Source organism: Saccostrea echinata, unplaced genomic scaffold, assembly GCF_033153115.1.
Source record: "Saccostrea echinata isolate AGI-Se365-2 ecotype Australia unplaced genomic scaffold, CSIRO_AGI_Sech_v1 ptg000030l, whole genome shotgun sequence".
Classification (NCBI taxonomy): domain Eukaryota; kingdom Metazoa; phylum Mollusca; class Bivalvia; order Ostreida; family Ostreidae; genus Saccostrea; species Saccostrea echinata.
Window position 1 is genome coordinate 1207317 of NW_026889779.1, and position 25172 is coordinate 1232488.

Sequence of the window (25172 nt, forward strand, 5' to 3'; positions counted from 1 at the left end):
TGTATGTATGTATGTATGTATGTATATATATATATATATATATATATATATATATATATATATATATATATATATATATATATATATATATATATCTGCCGTCATGAGAAAAGGGTCCTTAAGGTCAAAATTTCACAAATTGAATTTTTGTTAAATTTTGATAGCCTGACTCTTTCTGAATGCAAATATATATATATATATATATATATATATATATATATATATATATATATATATATATATATATATATATATCAATTTTTAAAATATCTCACTTTATCAGTATTTTATGAGCATTTTAGTAAGGCCGCTTCAAAACAACGTCGACGTTACTTACTGAAAACGTAATGACGTCACATGCGTCAAATTCAGTTTCCAAACATTCTTTTAAAAACTACACTTTTTAAAAAAAAAACCTTAGTTGTTTTGACTCATATAAACTTGAGAATGTTTTTTCTTCCAAGCAACTAATATGTAATTATTCATGAGGGAAGTCGCATATTTTCATATTACATTAGAGCAAGTCTAGTAATTTCGTAAAGGGTGGGGTGGGGGTCCTGGGGGACAGGACATAGGAATGGTTTTTATTTAGTCGAAAAATTAATACTTGTTGAATTCCACATCAAAAGGTATTTTTTTTCATATTCGCACCAAACTTTACTCTGTTCCTTTGAAACTTTTAAATAGTCTTCTTGAAAAGGTCAAGGAAAGTCAATTTTTTGATTCCTCGACACCAGAATATAGGCTCGGATCTGTGATTATGGATATTGCAAATCATAGGCTTTTTAAACCCCACGTTTTACTGAGGAAAATGCAGCTAAACCAATCCGTTTTCTCCTTAAACTTCAATATGCCAACAAAGGAATTGACGCAGTTAATATAAGTAATATTCTTAATCACTAAAGGGTCCAGTCTTGTATTCCACCATATTTCAAGTTGTATTTCTTACAAATATACATCGACTATTGCTTCCAAACTTTTTAATTACAAGAAAACTTTACAGGGCCTGGATATCGAATATCTGAAACATAATCCTCCATAGTGTTTATGTTCTTCTTCACCCTATAACTATAGTCCTGCTGGACACGTTATTACTGGTGACGCAAATATAGTTAATAATGAGGACCTTAGATCACTAATTTTAAAAGGTCCTAAATATAGGGAACCCCGATCCTTCAACTGGCGTTGGAATTTCATAAATATTATGGATTCTGTAGAGGACTACGCCAGGCGATGGGCCAGACATGAAAAAGAAGACCTTGACACTTTGTCAGAATGGATTAAATGTATCAGATGTATGTTAAAATCGCGCATAAAAAGATTGAGGGGCAATATGAGAACCATCTATCCTTCTGTATTCAATAATCCAGAAGTGAAAAAAGAATTAGATAGATTACATGATCAGTACGTACTGGTCCCTGCTGACAAAGCAGGTAACAACATTATCTTTGTTTGTAAGGCTCATTGTATTAAATGTATTTTAGAGGAACTTGGATTTAATTATACAAGTGGTAATCTAACTTATGCTCAAAGTTCCCTTTCTAAGGAAGAAATTCCTCAAAATCATATGTCAGTTTTGAATATTTGTAATATTCCAAACAACCATAATGAATTTGAATTACCATATTTATATTGGATTCCGAAACTTCATAAAAATCCTTACAAACAAAAATACATAGCAGGTTCCAGTAAATGTTCAACCAAGCCTCTTTCTTTACTCCTCACTAAGATATTAACAATATTGAAGGAGAATCTTCAAGAGTACTGTGCAACAATATATTCGAGAAGTGGTGTAAATCAGATGTGGATACTTAAAAATTCCAAGGAACTTTTGGAAAATTTGAAATCACAAGATTTTACCAAAATCAACAGCTTAAAAACTTACGACTTTTCAGCTTTATACACAACCATTCCCCACGATAAATTAAAGTCCAGGCTTTTTGATATCATTGACAGCTGCTTTTTCAATAAAGATGGAACTCGTAAATTTACTTACCTTGTCATTGGTCATTTGCAAAATTATTTTGTTAAAAAGCATTCTGATTGTACACACAAGTACTCTGAAGTTGACATTAAAAAGATGCTTGAGTTTCTGATTGACAGTATCTATGTGGTTTTTGGAGACCAGGTCTTCCAACAATCTATTGGAATTCCCATGGATACCAATTGCGCCCCGTTATTAGCAGACCTTTTTCGTATTCATATGAAGCAGAATTTGTCCAAAATCTTGTACGTGAAAAGAAGAAGACACTTGCTGTGGCCTTCAACTCGACATTTAGATATATCAACGACGTATTGTCAATTAACAATGGCTATTTTCATTCTTATGTCGATACGACATATCCTTGTGAGCTTGAGATAAAAGACACCACAGAGTCTGACACATCTGTTTCCTATTTGGATATTTTATTTGAAAAAGACGTTAATGGTAATCTAACAACCAAGCTTTATGATAATCGTGATGACTTTAACTTTTCAATCGTCAACTTCCCTTACTTATGCAGCAATATACCTTCATCACCTGCATACGGGGTATAGTTCTCTCAGTTGATTCGATACGCAAGAGCATGCTCTACGTATGTACAATTTCTAAAACGAGGTAAATTATTGACAAACAAGTTGATGAAACAAGAATATCAGCTGTCTCGTTTAAAGTCATCATTTCGTAAGTTCTATGGTCGATACAATGACCTTGTCAGCAAATACAATATATCATTGAGTCAAATGCTGACTGACATTTTTCATACAAATTGTTAGGCCATTATTTACACACTGAATTGTCGACGGATTTTTCCGTTATTTCACGATCATGACAAGGAGCACGCGGCGGGTGTGACCGGTCGGCAGGGGATGCTTACTCCTCCATGGCACCTGATCCCACCTCTGATGTTTGGAGGTCCGTGTTTGCTCTGCTCCTATTTTGTGTTGTTTGATGGACTTTTGAGCATGAATACTGTTCGTTATCTATATATTTCATTTTAAAATTCCTACTCTAGCTCAGATATAAAAGCAAAAGATATAAAGCACTTGTAATATTAAAATATGAAAAAAATCTATATAGATGTCCCAGAAGGGTACCTCGTGCAATTAAAGTGGGGAATCCCCTCGCGAAAGAGCACATGGATCCCGAAATAAAAAAAAATATTTCGGATCTATAAGCACGCATTCATTCACCCACATACACGCACGTTACTTTATCCCCTATAACTTTGTTACGAAGGGATAATAACACCTCATGTCACTACTGGACGAAGAAAGTGCTGAGAATCCCAAATTTTACTGATAATGTTTGATAATTACTGATACGGTGCTGTTCTTGCTGATAAATAATGATATTACTGTTATTATTCCTGTCGTTGCTGATAATTTTAGTTGTTTCTGATAAATACTGATAATTACTGTCGTCTTTACTGTGGAGTCTGATAAATACTGATAAATACTCTTGATGTGCTGTCGATGCTGAGATTTACTGATAATTACTGTGGTCATTGTTTTTAATCTGGGAAGGGACTAAAATTGCCTAAGAAATGATTATTTGTTTTAAAGAAAGTATTTTATCAACAAATTCATTACAGTATTCTAACGAAAAAAAATTATTTTAGAAAAAAGTCACATTTTATTTGCTTTCATATTTCATGTATTGATTTTATTAAAATCATTTTTACATCAAAATGTTAAAATTAGATCATAAATGTTTGTGTTTTTCTTTACCTTTATATTTCTCCTTTCACAAAGTTTTCAATATCTGCGGAAAATAATAATTGTGTTGTTATTGCAGTGATTTTTCTCCCCCAAGTACTTTTTAAAACAAGTTTTTATTTTTAAAGGTTAAAAAAATCCCATCTCATATTTTTTCCACGTGTATTTGTATTGTCATCAAAAGCTTTTAGAGGGCATCTTTAATATAGTCAATGGTTGTTATTGTCAATTTATTTTTTCGTGTGGAGAACTGAACATGTATGAGCTCTATAAGTTGAGACCGCCCCCCTCCCCCTCTATTTACATACAACTCTCATTTTAAGAAGACACTTTAGCCAGTATTAAATATATCTCACAAAAAAATCTAATCTGATTTTATGTTGTATACACTATGTCCTTTTATTGAAGAATGTGACAGGTTTAAATAATGAAAATAAACCATCTTTAATTTGTAGAATAATCTCTTTTATATACATATAGCCAGTGCGCTCTAGTTTTCTGATTATGTCCTCGATGCAAATTTGATATCATTGTGTGGTATCGACGCTTTCTATCTTTCTTTTTATTATTATTATTATTATTTTAATTGTTAAGCCATCAGTACACTATAAATCTTATGCAGTGTGATTTTCAGTCAATGAAATACACGTCTTTCTTTAATTCTTTGTTAATAGTACATAAATCTGCGTTAGGTCTATGGACATACGCCAGTATGAGGGAGATCAATAAGTAACTGCTTATACATGTTATACGCGGTCAGTCAGTTAAAAAAAACAAAACAAAATAAAATAAAACAAAACTTGAAGTTACTTTCGTCCATTAATGCCGTCTAGCTAAATTGCTGTTCATGGCCGTAGGAACCGGGGGGGGGGGGGGGGGGGGGGTAGGCCCCCCCAATAATTTTGCTAATATATAGAATACTATAGAAAACTTAGCTACTATATGCTTGTGCCCCCTCAATAAAAACGGCTGATAAACTTATTTTTTTTTTGTTTCTTTTTTTTTGCTTGCTTTTCAAGGAATTTTGGTAGTTGATAGTGCCCCCTCAACTGAAAATGTTTGGCTATGCCACCCCCCCCCCCCAACTGAAATTGCTTCCTACGGGCCTACTGTTCTGGAACAGTTACACACATGTCAACCACGTGTAAAAGTTCTACTTTCGTTTTGAGAATCGGGTCAATTATTAGTACATTCTTCGTGCGACATGAATTTTGTAAAATTAGAAATAGTTTTGTACAGACATTATAATGTTTTTTATTCCATTTTCTCCTTGTCGGAGACTTTTGTATAAACGAACAGTACAGGCTGGGCGCTTACCGACTTGATTATGCTTTATTGTAGCACAAAAAGGAGGTGGGGTTGAAATACTGTTAACTTTAAACTGTTACGCGCAAGGTTGATTCTTTTGTTTTATGTTTAATAAGTCATACATGTTATAGTTACTTATTACATATTTTTTATATACATGAATAAAATTATTTTAGAGAATCAATGAACGATACCAAATTCAGAACTATAACATTTATTCTTGAGTGCGATAAACAACGTCATGTTACTGTCATTCAAAATTCATAAAAGATTTTTTTCACGGATTCTGAGCGATGTGGAGTTTAATTCCCTGTTTCTGAATTGTGAACAGTTAATGCTAATATGATTTCAATAATTGCTTTCACTAAACCATCTATTTTTTTTAAATTTATATGTACATTTTGCATAATGTTTTAATTTTAAGATGAAGTCAAATTTTCCGTATCAATTTCTCGTCTCCGTTTCACGGGCCCCAAACCATCGTTAACCGAGATTCAGAATTGAAAATACACGTAGCCCCCTCCCCGGGATTTTCTTTTAAATTTATCTCAAGCATGTCAAGAAATGTGCATAAAACTAACAAATAAAATTAAATACTGAGCAAAGATAGATTTATGTGAATTAAAATTATTATTGAATATTAAGTCTGTACAATATGTATATAACTTCATTTCTTTTTTTTTTTTTTTTTTTATTATTTTAAGTTATTACTGCAGTGTCCTATTTTGCTAAATAGTTTTTTTTTCAATTTTCAATTTTATTCGTCAACTAATTGAATATTACAGGATAATTTTTTTCCCGTGCGGCCGTAAAGATTTTCCTGCTCAAAGAAGAAAGTACATGACTGTACAGTGTAGGTAGTTTGTTTATTATGTACACCTGTGGCCGCAGACGAGGAACAATAGGTAATTAGTGCCCATTGTTACGCTGACCACTACAATTTACATCGAATATACAAGTTGTACCCCGTTCTACCGTGGGGCAGAAGACTTGTACACAATACAGCCAAATCAGAGATTGATCTTCGATTTTTGATCAATTTAATCCATGCAATTTTTGACCACACAAGATTAAAATCGATCAATTTGATCATATACAGTCATGTACTTTACTAAGTAAACATATTATATTAGGTCTCATTTCCTATTTCACATTCCATAAAATTAAATTAAGAGATTTTAAAACTTATTGTATAAAAATGTTTCTTGTCATGAAATTTTAAGAGACCAACATCAAAATAACATAAACACGTGTGTACCTTCGCTCTGACACTGGGGATTCTGACCATGCACTAATTTTTAATCAGCCCCCAATCTGCCGGTTGCACATGTATGTATTGTGTATACATGTAGATGTATAAGAGATATTCTCGAAGAATCTTAAATGCCTATATTACGTTCAAATAAATGAATGAATGAATAAATAAATAAATAAATAAATAAATAAATAAATAAATAAATAAATAATCTGTGTCTCCAGATTGAACATATTCACCTCTGTTTTCATCTCTTTATTAAATTTAAAAATGCTTAAAATTTCTCATTTTCGAGCAAATTTTCAAATATCTTGACAGAGACCAGAAAACCGAACATTTAAAAATGAAAAAAATAAATGTCTTTGAGAAAGAAAAAAACAAAAATAACTACAGACCCTGAAACGTGCTACTACCCCAAAAAAGCGTGTGACTTTCGTGCGCTTTTCGTTTCGTGCAAACCGTGTAGCGTTTCGTGTAAACCGTTCAGCGTTCCGTGCAAACCGTGTAGCGTTTCGTGTAAACCGTGCAGCGTTTCGTGTAAGCTCCAAAGCGTTTCGTGCAAACCGTGTACCGAGCGTGCGAGAAGCGTGTGAGAAACGTGCGACTTTCGTGTAAGAACCGTGTGAGAAACGTGCGACTTTCGTGCAAGAATCGTGTGAGAAACGTGTACGATTCATTCGGAAGTCATTTTATTTTAAATATGGCTATCGATGGATCAACATGTCATTCTGTGCTGTTTGTAATTAATATTATTCGGATATATCATACTGGTGGTATTTTAAGATAGAAAAAAAATTACGGAAACAACAAAATAAAATTAATCGATAATGTATTACATATTTGTTTGTTTTCTTTCTTTTTTATTTCAATAAAGATGGACAGAAAATGTGTTCAAAGTAATTAATTATATGCACGTCAATTTTAAGGTATTTGATTCAATACATTTTTATAAATTGAGCAATACTGAACATTTTGTTAAAAGAAAATTCATCAGGAATCCGGTTTTGTCCTTTTCATTCATTTATTTGAATCTCTTCACCATTTTACAATTATGGTATCTAGAGATTACAAGAACACATGAATGATTAATACAAAATAATAGATAGATAAGGCAGGCGTGAAAAATAAAATACAAAAATTAGTACGTTGATATAAATGTGAAGTATGGGAATTCTAGACCGGGAATCAAAACTATTTTTTTTCTTTATAAACGAACATAAGAACGAAAGATTGTGACATAAATAATTTTGAAACAATGAGCCATTCATAGTCTTCTTATGCATAAATTAATTATAATTCACATGCAACGGCGAATAGAGGGTTAAATATTTCCGGGGGGGGGGGGTGTTCAAACGAAAACACAAACTGAGAGTTTTTGTTGTTAACAAGTTTTTAAAGATAATTTTCTTTTAAAGAATATTATTGCTTTATTCCGGGGTGCGCCCGATGCACCCCTAAAAAATACATTGGAATCTTCTTTACACTTCCAACACTCTTCTTACTACTGTGATCAAGGTCATTTATAACAACGATCACGAGCTTTGCGTGCCGGGAACTGAAAATTTGTTCTGCTGCATGTATTATCTCTTGTCAATCAATATTGTAAAAAAGTTTTCACTAGATCTTTTTATATCAAATGCAAGTTGTATGGTTTATGCTTCTGTGGTAAAAATTGTAGTTTCATTTGAAAGCCGTGTAGAGAAAATACTATTTTGAGCAACGGCAGCTGATGCTACTTTATTTTTATCTTTTGAACCATGTGTATAAACATCGATTTTAGAAGGTTAAGATTGTTTTATTCCAGCTATTCTTTGTTTGAAAACAAGGAAATTAGTTTTTATGCCCAGCCATGAATATGACCGGGGCATATAGAGTTTGTCATGTCCGTCTTCTGTCCTTCCGTCCTTCTGTCCTTCCCTCGCGCTTTGCGTTTAGCTCAGTTCAAAGTTCAGTTTCATAGAAACTATTCAAGATATTTTTATCAAACTTCATATGCTGATAGATATTGAAGAGGGCCATTCAACTACATCAACATTTTTGACATTGACCTTACTTTTGATCTTGACCTCACTTTTCCTTAATTAGTGTTTAGTTCAATTTTAAACACACTATTCAAGATAGTGTAATCAAACTGATGCTGATGCATAAAATATAATCTTATGAATATTTTTTTTCGCCTTCAAAGTACAATTAAGTGTAATTTTTAACTTTTTAATTTTTTTTAAAATTCTTACTGATTCAACAAAAGCTACCATGTTTATTGTGGTTAATGATAGACCTGATGTTTTTTTTATGAATTAAAAATTCAATTCAAATGCAAATTAAATTTTTTTTAATAAGCACATAAATAACTCAACTTGTTTTGAAAAAATCATCTCGTGCGTATAAACATGTAAAATTAAATATTTATGTATAAAGTTTGGATAAGATTTACATCAGGAGATTTGCTAAATATTTTCATCTATCAATAGCAAAAGAGTTACGAATATTCATATTTTAAAAAAAGTTATTAGATCTACGGAGTTCCTTTGTAGTAAAGTTGTAAATTTTACCGCGCTGATTTAACTGTGACGTCACGCAGTCAACACGGTTCAACGGGGTCATATCAAAAAGCCTATGGCAGCGATGATATGGAGTTGTAGCGTAACGTAATACTGAGCTGTCTGGAGCTTGGCAAAGGACAATATTGTGTAAATGAGGATTATGAATATTTTTTGAGGAATCCGGAAAAACAGCGCGTGCTAATATGCAAATTCTATCTATCACGTGATTGCTATCCGTCTTTACCTTAAATACAACACTTGCATCTGGGTAATGGTCCATATTACTCCATATATATCAGTTTAGTGGATCTTTTTACTCTTTATTAGAATTTGATTGGTCCGTTCATGATGATCTGTGCGGAAAGGTTATTTTGCCGATCATTATAAAACTAAATAAACCTTCAAACAGATTTTGTCACCAAATTGCACCAGTGCAGAGAGTTAATAAACAAAATACGTTATTTTGATTGAATATGAAATACTAAATCAATATGATCACATATATGCAAGCCAATCCATTTACATTTACATATGAAAGAACAAGATACGCGCTTCTTTATAAAGAGTATTCCACAGCATGGTCAACATGCTGTAGAATTCTTCAAATACCCCTAATGTATGTACTTTCGATATTGTAAGTGAAATATATCATGTTTAGATAATTTTACTTGTACAATTTTTTTAATTGCAGAAGGAAGGAAGGATTTGCATCAAAGGTAGGAACAATCAATCATAAAATCATTATTTGTTGATAGATATAAAAAAATGAAAAGTTTGTCTCTGTAGAGCTCGATCATCTGAATCCAAGATGCTAAAGCCAGCTATTCTGAAGAAAGACTTTTACTTAACTACCTCTTTGTTTAAATAGGTCACCCGAGTCACTTTTGAAAGAAGGCTCATTACTTTACATTTTTGTCTGTTTAATATGAATCATTAATTGTCTGCTGAGTTGATTTTCAACGTTTCAGTTTCTTCTGATGAAACTGCTGAACAATTTTCAATCAAATTTCGTATAGAAAATTTATGGGCATTTTTTTCTCCATACCGCCTGAGGGGTTAAACCAAAACCATCAAGTTAGATGTCTTCATATAGAAAATTTTTTAAAAGGCGTTATACACTTAAAGTATATCACCTATTTGACTCCAGCGCGAACTTTTGAAGCCATGAATAATGCGATTTTATTAGAGGGAAATAATGCACACAGTTCAACCTTTTGCCAGAATTTGAAACCCTAGGGTCAATGGTTTAGGCTCTAGGGTAGGGATTAATTGGTTATAATAGATTAAAAATGCATTACAACAGACTTCAACAGTCTTTGAAAATCTTTACATGGGCATTTAGTAGGAAATACTAAACTGGATACTGAGTAAACCGTCTGAGTGCCTTTTTCTGAAATTGTGAAATTCATAGCCCCTGGGTCAGATTTTTTGTTGTGAAATTGGGGTTCTATCAATAATATAGTAAAACAGCATTTATATATACATATATATATATATATATATATATATATATATATATATATATATATATATATATATATATATATATATATATATATATTATCGGTCCGCTGAGTTGATGAGTTGTTTTTATGACGTATACATTTAGGGTATTCCGAATCACTTTTTATTGATTTTATTGATTTTATTAACAAGTTTATAAATGGTTGGTATTAAAGGAAAGCCAATTCTATAAAAAAAAAATCAGATCTACATTTCACGGCGAGTCTATCTACGATACAGCGGCCTTGACAGGGGTTAAATTTGCATCACCTTTTGAGTGTATTGCAGGTCACTTCCGGGTATTTCGTATCACCAGGTAAATGGCTAAAACAGTCAGATAACAACGAATTAGTTGGTATTGTTTACCAAAAGTATTAAAAAATAAAAAGAATTATTTTCTTGTTGATTGTTCTTGTTAAGGTCTTCCGTTTCCAACGGAAGACCTTCTACTGATTCTGATGGTTAAGATTATTCTTATTATTCTTTTTTTTTTCCTAGACACCAACTTTGAAGCTTCATATCTTCCTCATTTCTGAACGGATTTTGTTCAAATTTTCAGAGCTTTTAGACTTTGCAAAACACTTTCAGAATACTGTAATACAATTCGGAAATTACCTTCTGTTCACGAGTTATTCCCCTTTGATTGAAATTTTTATGCCTCTGGTTTCCAGACAAAGGCTCTGAGACTGTAATAATTGGAGCACAAAACCCTTTGAAATTGAAAAGAAGAAGCATTGAAGTTGTGCACATCGGTTTTTGTTTTTTGATTTTTGCATTAAAAATGGCGCTAGAGAGGGGTCAAAAGTTAGAACGCGGAAAAGAGCAAAAATTTTGACATATTTTCCTTTATATCTTTAAAACTAAAAATATTTTGTTAAAACATGTAGAATAAAAGTTGTGCATAATAGCAAGAGCTTTCATTTGATATCATTTAAAAGGGGCTGGCCCCTAAAATTAGGGATCTAGAGCCCTTGAAAGTTTTCGCTTTATAACTCAAAAACGGTAAATATTTCGATATGGCTTTTGGAATTAAAGTTGTTCTTTAACATCTTATTGATCTCATACAAATGTTGTTTTGTTCGAGTATTGCGTAATATGTCGTAATATGTAGGTAAAAAGCAGGTCCCGTAAACAGGTAAGCGTTTTCATTCGGCAAGTAAATCGGAACTCTTCATGTGTATAACTTCAACAAACTTGCAATAAATTATATACCCTACTGTATTTAATGCTAATTTTCTTCTAAATAAGGTTTTAAACGTGTTCTGTGGTTCACTCATAAATTATTCTTTACAACTTTCTTTTCTTTTTTAATTTAGATTTAAAGGGAACACATCTTCAAATAAAGGAAGGAATTAAATGTATCTATATAACTATATAAGTAATATTAAACTTTAAGCATCGAATAATTAATGATCATTAACAGTACGCATTTTTCCATGTTCACCTAAATGTTTTTAGTTATGTAACACAACCCGCGATCCCACGTTGCCGAGGTCATCATCGACCAGCCACCTGCGGTCATAAACCATGTAAACAAAACAAATATCTGTGAAGACTGTGATCACGTTTTAAATCCATCGTGTAGAAACAACAACTAATGAAACATTGTGTTTTTAGCTCACCTGAGCTGAAGGCTCAAGTGAGCTTTTCTGATCAAAATTTGTCCGTTGTCTGTCGTCGGCGTTGGCGTCGTCGGCGTCGTTGTTGTCGTAAACTTTTCACATTTTCATCTTCTTCTCCAGAACTACTGGGCCAATTTCAATCAAACTTGGCACAAAGTATCCTTGGGTGAAGGGGTTTCAAGTTTGTTCAAATGAAGGGCCACGCCCTCCTCCAAGGGGAGATAATTACGAAATAGCAAAAAATTAATGGCATTATTGAAAAATCTTCTTCTCAAGAACCAGTGGGCCAGGAAAGATGAAACTCATGTGGAATTATTGTCAGGTAGTGTAGATTCAAGTTTGTTCAAATCATGACCCCCGGGGATAGGGTGGGGCCACAATGGACGATCAAAGTTTTACATAGGAATATATAGGAAAAATCTTTAAAAATCTTCTTCTCAAGAACAGCAAAGCTATGATTGGTCATATTTATTTGAAAGCATCCTCAGGTGGTGTAGATTCAAGTTTGTACAAATCATGACCCCCGGGGGTAGGGTGGGGCCACATTGGACGATCAAAGTTTTACATAGGAATATATAGGAAAAATCTTCAAAAATCTTCTTCTCAAGAATAGCAAAGCTATGATTGGTCATATTTATTTGGAAGCATCCTCAGGTGGTGTAGATTCAAGTTTGTACAAATCATGACCCCCGGGGGTAGGGTGGGGCCACATTGGACGATCAATGTTTAACATAGGTGTACATAGGAAAAATCTTCAAAAATCTTCTTCTCAAGAACAGCAAAGCTATGATTGGTCATATTTATGTGGAAGCATCCTCAGGTGGTGTAGATTCAAGTTTGTTCAAATTATGACCCCAGGGGGTAGGATGGGGCCACAATGGACGATCAAAGTTTTACATAGGAATATATAGGAAAAATCTTTAAAAATCTCAAGAACAGCAAAGCCACGGTTTGTCATATTTATACGGAAGCATCCTCAGATAGTGTAGATTCAAGTTTGTTCAAATCATGACGACCACCCCCCCCCCCCCCCCACTCCATTTTTAGGGTAGGTTGGGACCACTTATGCATTTAAGCTTTTCAATACTAAACTGATTTTTCCTTTTTTCCTAGCCACAGTGCTCAGGTGAGCGATGTGGCCCTTGGGCCTCTTGTTTAAATTTATATTGAATCTTTAAGATAACTTAATCTCATCTTTGATTTAATCTTAATTTCAAACACTAGTGCATAAAATCATTTCGAATTTTAATCGCTTTTACCGGCCTGTTCACTGTCGACACAGAAATACGATTTAAAAAAACAAACAATTTATTTCTCTGTCCCGTGTAATTGTATTCTATTTCAATTGTAATTGAAAAGGTGCTAAGGCAAATAATTGCAATTAGTGATGGAAGTATTAAGTATTAATACTTGTGTAAAGTATAATTTTTACTATCAGTCTCTTAATTGTTTCTTCATTTAATTTTTCATTAAATATTAAACTACATGTATATACATCAAATAATACTTTTAAACATACAATAATTCACACCTTCTTACAGCACAGTTTACATTCTGCTCTGTCGCTTTGTAACCCAGTCTTCGTGCACACGTGGCCGCAGAGAGCCGGGGTCATATCGGTATTAAAATACATTGTGTACTCATAGCGATTAATGGAAAATTGGGTTTGAAATCATTTCGAATCTTACATATTATTTTATTTTACTCTATCTCACGCTTATTTTTATCAATCCTTACCGCCCGTGCATTTATTCATTTCAAGTTTTACGCATTTTAATTGCCGACTTAACCATTAAGTTTGCAACAATTTATTTTTCTGTCTCGTGTTTTAAACTGCATGTACACATGCATGATAATTGTAAGTGGAGGTGACTTTTTCAATTCTCGGCATCCTCACATGTGATTTCGGAACCTTAATTGACATTGTGAGGATGAATTCTCGGGAAAATCGAAAAGTTTTACGGATACATACATACATACATACATACATGCATGCAAGTACAGAACATGCTCTTTTTATAAGCACGATCATGAATTCGAATGTACAAGTGTACATGTATATGCAAGAGCGCCCCAAATGTACGCATATCGAGTGTTTAAAATACAGAGAAATACAAAATCCCCGGTCTCTGTTTTACATTATCTTTGCAACAAAATATTGGTTAATCTGAAATCAATTTTATTGATCTATAGCTTATTTTGAAGTAAATTATCGGTCCACTGAGTTGATAATGAGTTGTTTTTATAACGAGTACATTTAGAGTATTCCGAATCACTTTTTACATTTTGACGGTAAACGATTTTATTAACAAGTTTATAAATGGTTGGTTGGTATTAAAGGAAAGCCAATTCAATGAAAAATCAAATCTACATTACACGGCGAGTCTATCTACGATACAGCGGCCTTGACAGGGGTTATATTTACATCACCTTTTTAGTGTATTGCAGGTCACTTCCGGGTATTTCGAATCACCTGGTAAATGGCTAAAAACAGTCAGATAACAACATTATAATTAATGAATTAGTTGGTATTGTTTACCAAAAGTATCAAAAAATAAAAAGAATTATTTTCTTGTTGAATGTTGTTGGTTTTTTTATTAAGTTATTAAAGCCCCCCCCCCCCCTTCTGTAGACAACACTATAAAACAGCGTTCTCAGAGGCGGATCATGCAGAAAAGCAAATACCAACAGAATATTTACTTTCTGAAATTACCTGATTGTAAATTGTTGTCCTGTAAATATAATCATGATAATTATGTAATTTTTTTTTTTACCTATGTGATTTTTTTAATGCAAATAATTAACATTGAACTGTCATAATTCTACGAGTAGGCTACCAAATAATGATATAATGATGATAAAAAAAATTGTGAAAAGGAATTAAACCAACTCATGTTTAGATTTCATGATTATCAAGAATGACGTATATCACTGCATACGTGTACTCGTACATATCAACATTGATCAACACTGATCAAGTGTATACCGGGACCCGGGATAGTCTTATTATAGCTCTTGCTTTGTCAAATCATTACTTTCATACCCCTTGCATTTAAGAAAAACAATGTTATAAAAAAAATAATAATCTGACATATAACAAGTATACATGTAGCGTGTGCAATTTATTTGGCTAGGGGCATGTACACACGTGGTTCGAAACTATAGGGGGCTACAAATGCGGCCATAACTAGTATATTTTTGAGGTGTTATAAAAAAACAAATAATACTCACAAAAGCTTATAAAATTGCCGTTCTATCGATACCTTATATGCCATGTTTCATCCACCAACAACGCCACGACATCGATGAGAAATACCATGCAACGTTTCTACACGGGCATTTTCTTCGAAAAGGGTAGGAAGTTAATGAATTAAAATAATTAATTCTTTTAGTTAACGCATTATGTTTATCTCTTTATTTGTTGTATGCAATAAGTATAGACCTTACTAATAATGACTGTTTGGTTGTCACACCTGTGCATGTGTCGTGCGAGGTACAGCGGTAAGGTAAATTACCGAGAGTCGCGATATGCGGGGTGATTCGGAATACCCTAAATGATCTAACATGGGCCCACATAATACGACTAAATTCGTTTCATGAATGAACTGGTTCTTAACAAATATATGTACAGTATACAATATCTTTTCTTTAGATCTGTTTGTTTATTATTTTCAACCACAATCTGCAGTTACACGAAATCCATGCACAACGGCGCTACACCTGTCAATCAAAATCACTCGATATTGTGAACTCAGTCTGGTGTTACGGCAGCATTTCCGAAGTGATTCAAAATATTCTATCGGCTAATTCTTATTTTTCGCGTTGAATAATAATATTTTGGAACAAAGTTGGAATTAAGGCTGGAGCTGCATGCTGTGAATTTATCACACCTGCAGTCTGCAGTCTATGTATATGAAGCATCTGTTGAGTAATGAATCAGAGAGCATAATATGCGGAACAAGTTTGATTGAGATTTTTACTTTTCCTTTAAGATAAAATGATTAATAACATAATTTATGCATCTAATAGATACATATCAATGTACATGTGTAGCTTTTTAAAAACAAGAATCTGTAGTTGAAAATGTGAAAGTGAAGAGTTTAGGTAATAGTTCTTAACCAAAATTTAATGACAGTTCATTCCTTCCTAGTCTCTATATAACTTTTAATTACGGCCGTGCCCTCTCCCCTTCAATTGATGTCTTAAACATGCTTTTAAATTCTGTTTATGTATCAAGAAATTTCCACAGGTACTTGTGGACAGGATCCCCCCCCCCCCCCAAATTCAACCCCGATGTTTGTTGGACATTTTTTTCCACAAATTATATTTATTTCACTTATTCATCATGTGTACCATAGGAAAAAATCGAGTACAAGTACCTGTGGAAATTTCTATTTGCCCCCCTCCCTCCAAAAAAACTGAAATTGCTTTCTACGGGCTTGACAAAAGGTACTTGTGGACAGACCCCCCCCCCCCCCGATATTCAACCCCGGGGCTTGTTGGACATTTTTTCCACAAATTATATTTATTGCACTTACTCATCATGTGTACCATGTGAAAAAATCGTGAAAACCCCAAAATAATCGTTCCACACAAAAAATGCCTCACTATGTATAGTTCAAAAAATGATTTTTCATGTTTCTTGATGATATCAACATAAAAAGAATCAACACAAAAGTAATACCGAATTACATATAACTTGAATTTATCATTTGAATTTATCGTAAAGCATAAAATCTGTTCTGCGGGCTTCAAGGCCAGCTCAGGAACCTAAAGATGTCCTCATTTTCCAAGTCCAGTACAGAACCTAAAATAAATGAAATGAATCACACGATCACTGGGATGAACTAAAAAAAAAAGACTCTTGAGGAAAAGATATTTTGATTAGACTTATAGACTGAAATAAACTGATATTCTCTTTTTGTCACTCTTTCCTGGTGCCCTGGGACTGAATGTAGGATCGGCTTTTTTTTTTCACAGGTCCGTTGTACGGATTATACCGGGGGGGTGGGGGGGAGCAGACTTTTCTGAAAATAGTGTTTTGCTGTAGTTTTAATATGTAAATTTTGATTTAGTTGCTGCTTGTCCCCTCCCCACTCTTTGTTCCTCTACGGTCATACATAGGCAAATCCCAGCAAAAATGTAATGACCCCCCCCCCCCCTCCAACACACACATTTTTTTTATTTTTTGAAAATGTGTATTGAGATAGGACTTAAGATTGGAGAACATTTTCTGTATATCTCTACATCGAAAAATATAAAACAAATATTTTTTTTTTATTTCCTTATGAACACAACATTCTAGTAGACAATTATGCATAGCTAATTAAATACTGAATTAAATATTTCTCTTTACAGACAATATGTTCTGCGTTATAGATCATGATGTGAAAGCGTATCGTAATTCACCTTGTAAACCTTTGGATTTTCAGATTTAAGGCCAGTGCGAAAACCCAAAGACGCCGACATTTTTTTTATGCTGCTGTAAACGAAGATCCGGGGGCATACACAGTTTTTGTCCTGTCCGATGGTCTACTTGTCTGTTAGCCTGTGTTAGCCTCTTTGTCCGCAAAAACTTTAACTTTGCCCATAAAATTTGATTGGTTGGAACTATTGCTTTCATATTTCTAATGTGTATTCCTTGTAACAATGACGTTCTTCAGGTACCAACATATTTGACCTCTTGACCTTTAACTTGGAGTTTGATCCTCTTTTGCAAAATTATACCAAACTACAGTACCGACCGGACACAACCTAACACCAGAGCGAACCCAAAGCGCACCCCGGGTTCGCTTCCTGGGTTCGCTCGGGGTCCGCTGCGGGTCCGCTTTCAGGAAATTTGGGACCGCTCTGGGTGCGCTTCGGGTTTGCTCTGCGTTCGCTCGGGGTCAGTTCTGGGTCCGCTAGAGCGAACCCGGCGTTCGCTTTCCGGGTTCGCTTTACGCACTCATGCTTTAATCTTGCCGCCAGTAAGCCCCGCCCCTTGTATATTCCAAATACAGTAGTGAAATCGATCATTACTGTTCTTATGGCGATGGAAACATGTACATGTAAGTGACAATATGGAGAACCTTAATAAATTTTCAAGAGTTTCTCCGTACATTCGACGTAGAATTATCACTTTTATTTTTCTTAACTTTCAAGCTAAGTATATCTCGAAAGAAAAAGAAGAAAAGGTGTTAAATCTATTTTCGATATATCGGATGGAGTGAAATTGATAAGAGTATCTTAATTAAAAAAAAGCTTTCAAATTCATTTGTTTACATTATTCATGCGTTTTAAAATAAGTTGTAACTTCCAATTGTAATTGCAATTGCTAAATCGTAATTTAAATGTTTGAAAGACAAACAACTGAATTATGATCTTATCTATGAAATAGCTGAGACATACTGTACACGTAAAATGCTAAGTTTTCATGTTTAGCAGTTTACATTTAAGCTAGGTTGGCGTAAATTACATGTATATGTAGGTCGTGATAATCACTAAAAATTCTGATACAGTGTAACTTGAGTTTCGTTTTACAGATCATTTATAATTTACTTCCATGCTATAAATCATTGTTTTATAAGGCGAGTTTAACGGAAGACTTATATAAAAAAAACAAAAAACAAAAAAAAAACAACAACAACAGTCAAAAAACCAAAACAAACAAACAAACAAAAACTAATAAATGGTCCACTAGTGGACTTTTGCGAGAAGCGCTGACTTTTACAGTCGACGGCTTACTTTTACGCTAGGGCAATCTACGGGAGCTCTTTTGCGATATAAATATTTAGCTGAACAATAAATTAAAAGGTAATAATGGGCAGTTTCGAAGCACACATTACGTTGTCTAGGAAGGGAACTGCAACCGCCCTATCCTCAACCACCTCCCTTTCCACCTTGATCAACTCCTGTCAAGTTTTCCTTTCGAAATGTTTTCTTTTCTTCCTTATTTAATTTCTTTAGCAAATGAGATTGAAAGAAGATACCACCCCTCACGTATAACATATTTTAAGTAATGTTATTCTGCCTCCCATCATCTCTTGTGTTGATTGTATACAGGTAGATCGTGCAAGCACGCCTAACGCCTTACCTATAACCACTAATAATGCTTTCTTATCTATTATCAATTCTGTAGCTCTGTACATAACACAGGTTTAAATGTCAAAGTAAGCCGTCGATTGCAAAAGTCAGCGCTTCTCGCAAAAGTCCGATAAGAATATATTATTTTTTAAAAGTTGTTTTCAAATACATGTAAATGATCATTTGAATAGTTTGTGTTCCTTACTGGTTCATAACCCCCCCCCCTCCCCCCGCCCCACTACATACATGTACATACTGGAGCGGCATGTTAACAAACGAAATTCTAAATGTTTAAAAATAAATAAAAACAAGAAAGAAAACAAACAAAACAAGAATTCAATAACTGTAAACTCGCATGATTAAGTAGATGAAATTAAGATAATAACGCCCTATGTTTATTTGTTTGTTTCTTTGTTTTTTTGTTTTTGTTAGCTCTTCTGAGCCAAAGGCTCAAAGAGCTAATGCTATGGCCATTTGTGTGGTGTGCGTAAACTTTTTAGAATATGGGCCATAACTCAAGAACCCCTTGGCCAATTATTGTCAAATTTGTCACAGGGTATCCTTGGCCCAAGGGCTCCCTTTTATACTAAAACTGGGGTTGTGACCCTTTAACAAGGGGAGATAATTAGGAAAATAGAAACAAAAGTACTGGTTGCTAAAAAATCTTCTTCTCAAGAACCACTGGGCAGATTATCACCAAACTTACACAAAAGGATGAGGATATGTTGTAGATTAAAATTTGCACGGGGATTTACCCTGGGGCAAAGGGCGTGGTCTCAAGGTCACTTCAAAGTTGACCAAAAATTACATTTTATTAAAATGTTGATATTTTGCTTACTATAAGGACTAGGATCATCAAATCTTGTCAGTTGGTGCATCTAAGGACCTCATATCATGTTGACTCAAAAGTAGGTCACGTGACCTACTTTTTAAATTTTGCGGCCATTCTTTTTCAAAATGATTTAGAGGCATATTTTGAACAATTTAAGGCCTATGATCATCAAACTTTGTCAGTTGATGCATCTTGGGTCCTCAAAGTACGTCAACTAAAAAGTAGGTCACCTTGACCTACTTTTTGAATTTTATGGCTAATCTTTTTTAAAACAATTAAGGTCAATAATTCGAATACGGGGAGGCTTAGAATCATTAAATCTTGTAAGATGATGCATCTTGGGGCCATAAAACATAGTTATTAAAAAGTAGGTCACAGTGACCTACTTTTTGAACTTTGCAGGCATTCGATTTCAAAGCGTTTTAGAGGCATAATTTGGACATTTTAAGTCCTATGATCATAAAACTTTGTAAGTTGATGCAACTTGGGACCTCAAAAAAGGTCAACTGAAAAGTAGGTCACCGTGACCTACTTTTCAATTTATATGACTATAATTAAATATTTCAGGTACTAATTGGCTTAGAATCATCAAACTTTGTCAGTTGATGCATCTTGGGTCTTCGGAGTAGGTCGACTAAAAAGTAGGTCACAGTGACCTACTTTTGAAAATTTATGGCGTTAATTAAATATTTCGGGTACTAATTGGCTTAGAATCATCAAACTTTGTCAGTTGATGCATCTTGGGTCTTCGGAGTAGGTCGACTAAAAAGTAGGTCACAGTGACCTACTTTTGAAAATTTATGGCGATAATTGAATATTTCGGGTACTAATTGGCTTAGAATCATCAAACTTTGTCAGTTGATGCATCTTGGGTCTTCAGAGTAGATCGACTAAAAAGTAGGTCACTGTGACCTACTTTTGAAAATTTATGGCTTTAATTAAATATTTCAGGTACTAATTGGCTTAGAATCATCAAACTTTGTCAGTTGATGCGTCATGAGTCTTCGGAGTAGGTCGACTAAAAAGTAGGTCACCGTGACCTACTTTCGGAAAATTTATGGCTTTAATAAAATATTTCGGGTACTAATTGGCTTAGAATCATAAAACTTTGTCAGTTTAGGCGTCATGGGTCCTCGGAGTACAACAACTGAAAAGTAGGTCACGGTGACCTACTTTTGAAAATTTATGGCTTTAATCAAATATTTCGGGTACTAATTGGCTAAGAATCATTAAACTTTGTCAGTTGATGCGTCTTGGGTCCTCAGAGTACAACAACTGAAAAGTAGGTCACGGTGACCTACTTTTGAAATTTTATGGCTGTATTTAATATTTTCAGGAATTATTTGGCTTAGAATCGTCAAAATTTGTCAGTTGATGCATCTTTGGTCCTCGGAGTAGGTTGACTGAAAAGTAGGTCACTGTGACCTACTTTTGAAAATTTATGGCTGTAATTAAATATTTTGGGTACTTATTGGCTAGAATCATCAAACTTTGTCAGTCGATGTATCTTTGGTCCTCGGAGTACAGCAACTGAAAAGTAGGTCACGGCGACCTACTTTTGAAAATTTATGGCTTTAATTAAATATTACAGGTACTAATTGGCTTAGAATCATCAAACTTTGTCAGTTGATGCATCTTGGGTCCTTGGAGTAAAACAATTGAAAAGTAGGTCACTTTGACCTACTTATAAAATTTTATGATTATAATTTTAAAAAATATTTTAGGTATTAATTGGCTTAGAATCATCAAACTTAGTTGATTGGTCCTTAGAGAATGACAAGTGATAAGTAGGTCACCATGACCAACACTCAGGTACTAATTGGCTTAGAATCATCTTGGGTTCTCAGAGTGTGAATTGGAATTTCAAGGGTTTATGTAAATATACAGGATACTTCGAGGCTTCAAATAGAAGTGATAGGTTGTACAGTTTATCAGAAGAGCGATTCAAGGCCCATGGGCCTCTTGTTTTTTGTTTTATTTCGATGAGCCCCCCGCCCCTCTCCGTACTCGAATTGTTTTCTATGGGCCGGTTGTAGCGATTTTAATTTGAAATAATATACAGTGTTCTCTCTCTCTCTGTCTCTCTCTCTCTCTCTGTCTCTCTGTCTCTCTCTCTCTCTCTCTCTCTCTCTCTCTCGTAAAGCTATTTTACTGATTTTCAGCATTCAGGTGGCAGCAAATTACATGAACATGTACTCTTCATGCAACATATCAAAGAACTATGACGTTTCCAAATTCAAAAATCAAAAAAAAAAAAAAAAAAAAAAAAAACGAATAATAATTGAATTTCTTATTGATAACGTGCCCAGACGAGGTACATGTAACTTAAGGGGCATCAAATGTAGGGGGAGTATAAACTCAGGTGTACCGTGACCATGGAGACAGTATACATCCAGCTAGCAAGTGTCAATTAAAAAAACCCACCGCGATTGTTCTTATCACCCGCAATATCTTCGAAACAGGTGGATGATTACCGACACGTGATGACCTTGGCTTCACTTTGAAACTATAATTATTAAAGTGTTAAAATTAAATAATTATGACAATTACAAAGTTCAAATACAGGTACCTATGTAATGAAAAAAAAATATGTACGTTTTCGTATAAAGGTATCTTTGCAAAGTTCAATTTACTAATGTTGGAATTACGTGTACTTTTCATGCACAAGTACAAAACGTACCCGTCTAGTATTTTTTTTTATATCCATACAAAGTATTTCGAAAATTACATGCAGTACAAGTAAGAAGTTCGTGAACATGTAAACCTATATAATTATATATATATCGACGCGAAGGAAAGTGATAAGCAATTTTGCGGGGTTTTTTTGACTGACTTGCAAGTAGTTACAAAAATTCAAAAACATACATGTACAATGTAAGGCCTACATGTAGGATAATTAGAATTGACAAAATAATCTTTCCCTATATACATGTATTTAAATCAAATTATTTATTAAATTTTGGTAAAAGATAAATTTAAAAAAAATATATCATAGTAGTTAAAAAAAATGATATGTTTTTTCTCCAATTTACGTATTGACATAATGCACATTTATACTGTACAATATACATTCAATTTTTTTCATGATCACTTATTTAGATTGATAATTTCGATGTTGATATGGATAAATCAAGACGTGCATGTAAATTGAAATAATAAATAAAAAATAATTAAAGCACGTACATGTTCTTATACTGTATCTTGAGATAATAAAATTCTATAATTTATCGAAGACCAGTTTTTTTAAAATTCTTTTTTCTTTAGTAACAATTGTTATAACCATTATTATCTTCTTTTTTTCTATTATGAATTAAAGTACTTATTGTCTGATAAGTTTACGCAATGTATATTTATATAATAATAGATTTTAAAAATATAAAGAAAATAAATATGTAACTATACATGTAACATGCTACCTGAATAATAAAAATATATAATGTATTAATAGATTTTAAAAATAAAAAATGATGAAAATAGATGTGTAAATATTGCATGTTGTCTGGAGAATTAAAATATATAAATGCAAAATCATATTTAAAAATCATATTAATAATATTTTTACGTTGTACATTCACACGCTTTGCTTGTACAATGTTTAGATTACAAACTGGCATGTGGACTGGTCGATGCGCTGATGGTCAACGCATTTTATCACTTATCCTGATTGACAGACCTGTTCGGCATAGTGATTGGTGGACGCGCTGATGAGTTAATCGCTAATCCTGATTGACAGCTCTGTTACGCAACACCGAACGCGCGTTCGCTTTCTGGGACCGCTACTGAATTTGGGGTTCGCTTTCTGCGTTCGCTCTGGGTCCGCTCTGGGTTCGCTACGGGTGCGCTCCGGGTTCGCCCGGGGTGCGCTCTGGGCTCGCTTTCTGATAGGTTGTGTCTGGTCGGTACTGTATAACCTTGGCCAAAACTTTTGAACAGTTGGTGCTAGGGCTTTTATTCTTCACTTCTGTATCCTTTGTGATAAGTCTCCTCCTTGGGTATAAATATGTTTGACCATTTGACCTTGACCTTGGAGTTTGACCGACTTTTAAACAACTTTAGCCTTGACAATAACTTTTGAATGTCTAGAACTAGGGCTTTCATATTTCATAGGTGTATTTCTTGTGACAAGTCCTGTCATTGTATACCAACAATTTTGACTATTTTACCTTGACCTTTGAGTATGTCCTACTTTTGAAAAACTTTAACTTTGGTTTTAACTTTTGAACAGTTGGTGCTAAGGCTTTTTTATACCACATGTGTATTCCTTGTAACAATTAAGACCTTCCCTCGTGTACAAACAATTATGACCCCTTGACCTTGGGGTTTGACCTTTTAAAGAAATTAACCTTGGTCATAACTTTTAAACTGTTGCTACTTTGGCTTTCATATATATTTCACAGTATATTCTCTGTTCAAGACCTTTCTTCGGGTAAAAACATTTCTTTTATCTTTTGACCTTGACCATGGAGTTTGACGTACATTTGAGAAGCTTTAACTTTCGCAATTAGATGCCATATGGGGGCATCAGTGTTTCAAAAACACACCTTGTTCAGTATCCAAATCGGGCATAAAACATTTACAATGAACCTTTAAAGCAGTGAGTTGAACCTAATAAATTACGACTATAGAAATTATGATCATTTATTTCGATGTATGGTCTAAAAAAAAAAAACGTTTATTATACCTCTGTGAAACTAGCTTACAAGTGAAAAATCACTAGTAAAATAGAATTGGATTGGCTGAGAAGGTCACGTGTCCATCATGTTTGCCCTGCAACAAAACGTCGTGTTTCACGACTGTGACGTCACAATTAAACCACTGAGGAGTTAGAATGTTTATAGCAATGCTGCTAACTTCGTTCGCGCGGTAACAACAACTAAAAATTCACCAAAAATCACCTTAATCGATGGAATTGCATACAGATAGTAGATTAAACGTTCTTTGTTAAAATTTTTGCACTTTTCAAAATTCGTTTATGGAAATACAGCTAACATACGACGTCATGTGACGTCACATTCTAGACGTCCCAAATGTCTCGTGCGGTTTGAAGAGGCGAATCTTAAAATTAAATTAACAATGCACTCGCCACAACGGTCACACCGTGAACATATTATCGTTGATTGATTGTGTCGATTTAAATGTGTAAAAATGCAATGGGTGGTGTTTGAATGTTACTGGTGTGAAAATCATGCTTAATTCGTTATTATAAACAATTTATTGCATAATAGTGAGGGAGACATGGAGATTTCTTCGCCCATGAAAAAATCATATTTTCCTCGGGCGTTGCCCTCGGGGAGTATGATTTTTCATGGGCGAAGAAATCTTCATGTTGCCCTCGGAGAATTTGA

At 33.9% G+C, this 25172-nt stretch overlaps 1 protein-coding gene across 1 annotated transcript in view; it reads left to right on the plus strand.

Moving 5' to 3' along the window:
- The window catches only part of LOC133196093 (B-cell receptor CD22-like), a 613523-nt gene that overhangs the window by 168911 nt on the left and 419440 nt on the right, over positions 1–25172 (plus strand). The gene's annotated exons all lie outside the window — the stretch shown is intronic.